The sequence below is a fragment of the Phragmites australis genome, chromosome 1 (assembly GCF_958298935.1).
Source record: "Phragmites australis chromosome 1, lpPhrAust1.1, whole genome shotgun sequence".
Taxonomy (NCBI): Eukaryota; Viridiplantae; Streptophyta; class Magnoliopsida; order Poales; family Poaceae; genus Phragmites; species Phragmites australis.
The window spans coordinates 39,357,609-39,365,801 of NC_084921.1; positions in this window are offsets into that span (position 1 = coordinate 39,357,609).

The window sequence follows — 8,193 nt, forward strand, 5'->3', positions numbered from 1 at the left end:
ACAAAGGTGAAAGACCACGGAACCCGCTAGTCCTGTAGCTAAAATTCGCTTTAGTTGATTAAATGTAGCAGAAGAGAAGTACGAGCAGCTTTATCTCCACGAAGGATTCACATATGTAAACGAAGATGCTTAGGGTGTGATTGGTTGCTCGCATGCCATATTGCCCATATGGACCATATACATAGGCTGAGGGGAAGCAGGCTGAGCGGATGCAAGTTGGGTGAAAAGAAGAGTGTTTGGTTGCTTGTACCTATTTGGATAGGCTAAGCTGAGTTTCTATTTGGTTGACTGAATTTGAGGATATATGAGCGGATGCAAGAGCTGAGATTCTGATTGGTTGCTCATATAAAGGTGATTTTGTGACACTGACAAGTGGGCTAACTTGCATGAGCGAATGCAGGAGCCTGCATCCATCGGGCTAGGCTACGAAGGGGAGCTTGAATCTCGAGTCACGTTGGGGGCGTACATTTGCATCCCTCAGACTAGGCTGGAACAGTGCATGCAGGCAATCAAACACGCTTCTCTCTGAGATTATACGCATCCGCTGAGCCGGGATCCCTGGACGTGGGTAACCAATCACCCCCTTAGTATTGTAATGTAGTTAGGGTTGAGGTTGAAGATCTCAATGTTGTAGAAAGAAAGCCTAAGATTTATCCTAGGTAGGAAACAAAAGTTATAGTGGAAGAAAGACTTGAACACTACAATCTCTCTGGTGTTTAGAGCTGGAAATTCTTCTCCCTCTACTTGCCTCCAAATAATTAGACTCTTGGGGGTGATCGTTCCTTCTTTTTCTAGCTTTTGGATGCGAGCATCTAAGGTCTCCGAGGTGGTCCACACATTACTAGAAGATTTCATTGGATGATTTGGGGGCTTGAGGTAGAAGAAAGGGGAATGATTTGCTCAGAGACGGAAAGTGCAAGAATGCAAACGTAGGAATGCAGACAACATCAAGATCATCTCCAATTTATAAGGGATAATAGAATAGCTACTAATGTAACAGATGCCATGAACATCGCCTCAATTAATGGCATCCTAGGCATTTCAAATTCCGAAGTTATCTTTTATAGACAATATGATTGCTTCAAATTTCCTCAGAAGTCATGCGTATTTAATGCAATCTTATTTTAGGACACATAAAAAGAGAAGTAAACCTTTGGACTTTTGTGGTCAGATGTGATTCTCGACTATGTAGGCCTTTATGAGTAGAATTCTATTCGGTCAGAGGAAGTTTTTGACTAGAAAACATGCTATTCAATCGGAGATAAGTTCTGACTAGGAAGAATTTTTTTTTTGCCAAGAATTATATTTGACTAGGTGAGTTCTAGTATGATTGAATCCTTGAATATGTATAATCCAGTGACCCTCTTCTGAGTAGGGTTGAGTGCTAGCTGATGATGATTTGATAATTAGTAATTAAGTAATTACTAGAAATACAGTATATTCTGAGGATGGAGTACCATCATACATACATCCATCCCCTTATATTGTAGTTTAATAACCTTCATGAGGTGAATAAGGTATGGGCGAATATTCCAAGCAGTTCATCATGTTTTACACAAAAACTATCCCCGGACTATGAAAGAATCATCCAGATAACACAACCGAAGAATGTTATGCTTGAGATTCCGAGTAGGGTACACCTATTCGACCAGACTATATAAGGAGAAGAGATGTTACATTGAAGAAAAGGCCAAAACAAGTGAGAAGGAGGCTGGGAGGACAAGAAAAAAAGATAGCAAAACAGGAGCAAAACAAAGGTCGGATAGAAAGCAGAAATAACCTATTGAGATTCACAGTAGATTTAAGCCATAATTAAATTCATCCGACAAGAGCTTCATGATCTAGAATACGAAAAAACTCGCTGAGATTCATAGGAGTAGATCTAGACACCCCATTGTAATTATCTTCTTCTGATATTAATAAAAATAGCACGAGACACAGGGCAATAAACCTAAGGGAGGTTCGAACCTCTATAAAATCTTATATCTTCCTCTTTGATACGCATAGTTGATGAAAATGTATCCCTACTTTAAATAAGTATTTGCAAGATTGATTTTACAAATTGTCAACACTAGCTATAGAAACTAGGGCAACTGCTTCGGAGGCAAGAGAGAACAACCATAAAAGAGAGTTTCTTCTTTTATATTTAGTCCAATGGCAAAAACCAGGGGCAGATTTAGGGGAGAAGCATGAAAGGGATGGCTCTATACAATATATCTTATAGATGTAGAATTGTATCTATTGCATTATTATTTGATGGAAAAAATGAACCACCACGTTCACTCTCAGGTCACAAAATTATCACGTTAATCAAAAAAAGAAAATGATCTATACCACTCATTGTTCTGAACATCTAATGGTCTAGATTAAACCAAAGAGGTCATATCAAATATGATTAATAAATCACTAAATTCGGAAACAAAGAGTCCATATAAATATGATTAATAAATACCTAAATTCGGAATTAAAAATTATAGAAAATTAGCAGCTCTATTTTCCATACTTTTTGAGAAGCAAAATATCTAAATAAAGAGTCCAAATAAAATAAAATTAGTAATGATTAAAATTGGGGTTAGAATACAAAAATAAGGATCCATATCAAATATAGTCTTATAAAAAATAAATTAGTATAAAAATCAAATACCTAAATAAAGAGTACATGTAAAATAAAATTAATCAATAGCTAAAATTCATAATAAAAATAATAAAAAATTTCAAAATTGTTACTAAGATAATAGATTAATAAGCACCGTGTAGCTTAAGGTCATCACATCAAGAAGCCAGCAGGCAAGGCAGAACATGCAGTCAAACCTATTCTAATTTTAGTTAGGCTGCTTGCACCTGATGCATGATTTTGATAATTGATCAAAACATATACAAATCGAACTAATACATATATACGATTCAAATACAAATTTTGAGTATAAATAATTTTTAGGACCGAGAATGGCGACTAGAGGGGGTAAATAGACGCCTTACTAATTTCTTGGATGGCCTTTTCCTAATCTTTTACCCAACGCACCTCAAAACAATATGCGAAAACAAAAACTTAAGAAAAACATGTTGCATCAAAAGATCCTCTAGGAAATCATGTCTTTCATGGATGAAATCGAACACTAGGTTCCGTTGAAAATCAATCCATGCGTCATCGCTCACCAAAGCTTGCAATTTGAGAAACAAACACTTAAATCCAAGGAGATAGTCACAGGGTGAAGAAACTCTTCAAATTGATGATTTATAGGCAAGAGAATTCAAGACCAATTCTGAATATGAATTTTATGCTTCTAGTAACAAGAAGAATCACATTAACATGGTGGAAAATTTCAGCCCTCAAGCAAAAATGAAAATTGTAACGATAACCGAAAAACTCGCAACCAAGCAAGGGAGCCTATAGAGGGTAACTAGAAAGAGATGAACATAAACATAGAAAGAAAAATAAACTTCATAACTTCCAAAAGCCCTATTTTCGATGGATTACAAAGGTTTTTGCATACAAAAGCTCTCACTTAATACATAGGCTAAGCACTCCTCGCTCCATCTCCTAGAACTCTACCTGAGAAACCAAGTTGAAATATGCCTTAGTTTATATGTGATGAGTGATTGACAGTGATGTTATTTTGGTTTGTTGATTTTTGGGATTGCATGAATATGTATATGTGTTGCAATTGTGACCTTGGCTAACCAAAGTTGCAAAGAATATGGAGTTGGTGTATTTGTCTCTAAGTCTAGAAAATTTTTACATGTCGGATCATCCGACGCTGGAGTTTTTGTACACCAGAAGGTTTTGGCATCCAGATGTGTTTCACGCTAGAGTATTTCATCCCAGAGGACAAAGTTGAAGTGTATACACCGGATGTTCCCGTGCGCTGATGGGACACACACCAGAGCATTCCAGGAGGAGGAGCTCTAGACTTCATTGCGCCGGATGGTCCAGCGCCGGGTAATAATACACGCTGGACTAATTTGTCCAGAGAGCTTGCAGAATGTGTCTAGGGTGAATACTACATGATGGATGGTCCGATGATGAGATTATAGGTATGCTGGACTAATATTTCCAAAGAGGATGCAAAATAGCCAAACTGAGGAGTTGAACACGTCGGATGATCCGACACTCAGGAGGAGTGAACACCAGATCATTCAGCCTTCATGATTTTTTGTGGGATGTCTCTTTCAATAGAGACTTTGATTTATTCTAATTGGATATGGAATTAGATATGTGTTTGCTTATCTTATTTTGTGCAGGTGACAGATGTAACTTGGTGGCTGACAGCGGGATGATCGGGGCCAAGCGGGGTGCTTAGTGCTGGACGATTGGGGAGGATGGGTGGAGTCAAGGGTGGTCCTAAGCTGTGCATATGGAGATCAAGAAATGAGTGAGAAGGAGGATGAAGACGGCATGTTGACAAAGTCAAGCGAAGGGGATGCTGGTGCAAGTGTCAAGGCAGTTCGAGGGATCGGGAGCAGGAGAGACTTGCCGATGGTCAAGATCGCATACTGGTGGTTTATTTTGATGATATCTAGATTTACAGAAAGTCACATGAACTACACTTTGATCACTAACGTGTTATTTTTAATGCTTTTATAGATACACGTTTGTTCGATAACCTCAAAAAATGCACTTTTTGCACGAATCGAGTATCTTTGCTTGGCTATATTGTTACTCCACAGGGAATAGAGGTGGATGAAATAAAAATCATAGCCATAAAAAGCTAGCTGACCCCTGAGACTATCACGCAGATGAAAAGCTTTTATGGTCTTGCAGGTTTCTATCAGCGATTTGTGCGGGATTTCAGCATAATTGTTGCTCCATTTAATGAGTTGATAAATAAATGAGTGGTTTTTAAATGGGTCTTGCATACGAAAAAGCATTCAAGTTGTTGAAAGACAAGCTCGCCCATGCTCCATTGCTCCAACTCCCAAATTTTGGTAAGATTCTTGAACTAGAGTGTGATGCTAGTGGGATTGGAATTGGAGGTGTGCTAATTTAAGAAGGTAAACTTGTTGCTTATTTCAGTGAGAAATTAAGTCAGTAAAATCTAAATTATTTGACCTATGATAAAGAATTGTATGATTTATTTCGTGTGCTTGAAACTTTACAACATTATCTATGGCCCAAAGAATTTGTTTTACATTCTGATCATGAATTGCTGAAACATATTAGAAGTCAGGCTAAATTGAATGAACAGCATGCTAAATGGGTAGAATTTATCGAGTCTTTTTCATATGTCATAAAGTGTCGAGGGTTAATTCCTGACAATGGTTCCAAGGTGTACCAGTCGATGGACGCATGAACGACGCTTGCGGTGTGTGTATATTTGTGATGAACTAAAGAACATAGGGATTATCCAGGTTTAGGACTCTCTAAGGATAACAGCCCTACGTCCTGTATTTTGTTGTCAATGTTTGTGAACTGGTTACATATGAGTCCTTTTGACTCCTGCCTCCTCCTCTCTTTATATACTAGAAAGAAGGAGAACTTACAAGTAAGCCCTGTTTAGTAGACCCATGTCTAGCTAGATATTCTACTCTTAGATCATTATCTTGGAGAACCGGGTGAACCTAACTTGTCCTGAGAGCTCTTCCTGTCCGTCCCATTCATGGAATGCCACCGCACCTGCCTCCCTCGGTCGCCTGGCCAATCCCATCACCATGCACTGCAAGTTCTTCTGCCAAGTTGTCCCGTCTCGGCGCTCTGTGAGTCTACCTGCAAAATCATTCACTTGCCTTGTCGTTCTGTAGATCCTGTCACATCTATCGCGTGGTGCAAGTCAGTCCGCAACACCCCACTCTGTAGCAATTAATGCTACGGGATAGGGCGTTGCCCATCTGTGCCAGCCACGACTTTGTTCGCTGGAGGAGATGTTTCAGGAAGGAAAACACTTGAGTAGACACCAATAAATACGATTAGACATGTTAGGTATGGACGTCCCATGACCAGCCCTTATATTGTGAGGATGCTGGCCGTGCAAGCCTTGCGTTGGTCGTACGAGCAAATGGCTGGTCTCTCGATGAGCTAGGGTTCAGGAAAAATCCCCCGCCAGTTACCATATTCCTCGTGGGGCCTATTATCTAGAATGTCCCTTTACTCAATACATCAACAGTAGCCCCTAAGCTTTCCCGTGGCAGTGGTCAGGTCTGGTCGCACCTACTTGGGCTCCGTGGGTACATAGTCCATCAAGATAGTGGTCACCGATGCCGTTTAGCTTTCAGATTTTTGACTCTGAACTTCACGTTACATGGGGAGGTTAAGCGTCCTGAAAAAGGAAGAGAGAGAGAGAGAGAGAGAGAGAGAGAGAGAAACATTGATTGTCATTGGGCTCGAGAGACTTTTTGTTCCCCATATGCGCCCCCTTGGATTTCGAGCAGTTCGGATGTCGCGCCAGTTGAGGTTCCTTAGTACTTCTGAGAGTGAGGTGTTTAAGATGAGATAGATATAAGAAGTTGAGGTGTTGGTGTCCAGACGCAGCCATGCATGCACAGTTTTTTGATTAGGAAGCATTCGTAATCCCCCTGAGTAGTAAATGATAGCATCGGGGGTATTCCCTGTGATAGTTCCACCCTTCGCCCCAGGCTTGAATCAATGGATGGCCGAACTATAAAAGCATGAATTCACCCGGCCGATCACCCATCGAAGTTTTTGCAAGGTGATAAGGCAACTCTTGTTGTGGATCATTGGGTCCTCCTCCCATTTCTCACCGGGAAGGTTGATGATCTTGGAGGATTTGGCAAGGGCCGAGTCACCTCTAACACCGGCTTCGCTCGCTGTGGTGCCCCCGGGGGCAGACAATCTCAAAGTCCTTCTTACGGAGTTGGAATTGGCCACCGTCATGCTTCCCTTGCTACAGAGAGGGTCTCCTTCTGTCACTCTCGCTTGATCTTCGGCCCATGCGGTTGCCTCGATCGAGATTATCAACATCTTCAACGACGAGGGGGAGATCGACTGAGACCTTCTGGAGGAGGAGACCGATGGAGAGGAGAAGGCGAAGGAGGTGTAGAGGGAGGGTCAATCAGGTTTGCTGGTGCCAGTCAGCAACTCCGGTAGGGTCTTCATGCCAGGCACCCTCCCTGGCCCCTACGCAGGTCGTCGTTCGATTCCCGAGGTGACCAGTTGCCGCCCCAAGGAAGAGTATAAGAGGTTCCTTGACTTGTTCAAGGGTAAGGAGGGGTCTGTTTACTTCAGAATTCTTGGAGGTGGTGGATCTTCACGACATGCTAGAGTTAGGAGGAACCTTTCTATCAACCTAGCTCTAGCCACCTGAGTCGAGAGGGAAAGAACACGCATGTCATGGCCTCATAGTCGAGCTGTCGAGCATGACCTATCAACTAGGAGGGCGACATCACGCAATCATGGCGCAATTGGCTAACCCTCCGATACTGCTACCGGTGGGTGGCTACATTCGCACGGTCTGCAGATTCTGTGTAGGCGTCATGGCCTCATAGTCGAGCTATCGAGCATGAGGTGGTGACATATCACGAGGGGGGAGCCCCCGACATTCGGTGTGACAACCTCGGTGATGACATCGCCAAGGACCGATCCTCTATGGTAGCTCCTCTGAGGGACGCTATGGTGGTTGGGGCAGTGTCGGAGCATCCCCATGTCCGGCGTCAGTCTAGTTCCACTCTGGGCGCGTGGGCTGGGGATCATCACCGACAACCAGAAAATGGGAGCTTCCGCTGCCCCTTATTGCATGAACTGTAATGCAAACTTTCCATTGAGCCTTGGAGCATTTAGACTCCGATTCGGTGCCCCATTTCTGGAGCACACCAAGCTCATCTAGGTCGTATCCTATGATGAACACCTCACGGTGACCGGGATCCTCGGAATGGGACTCAGCGGTTACTGCGGATCCGGCCAAGGTAGCCCAATCTAATCTTCAACACATACTGAAGCGCAAAAACATGCCCCTCTACCTGGCACGCCAACTGTAAAGGGTAAATCCTGGCAATGATTCTTGGGTATAGCGAACGATGGGCGCATGAACGACGCTTGCGATGTGCATTTTTGTGATGAACTAAACAACATGGGGATTATCCAGGTTCAGGCCTCTCTAAGGATAACAACGCTACGTCCTGTGTATTTTGTTATCAATGTTTATGTACAAGTTATAGATGAGTCATTTTGACTCCTGCCTCCTCCTCTCTTTATATATTAGAAAGAATGAGAACTTACAAGTGGACCGGTTTAGCAGGCCC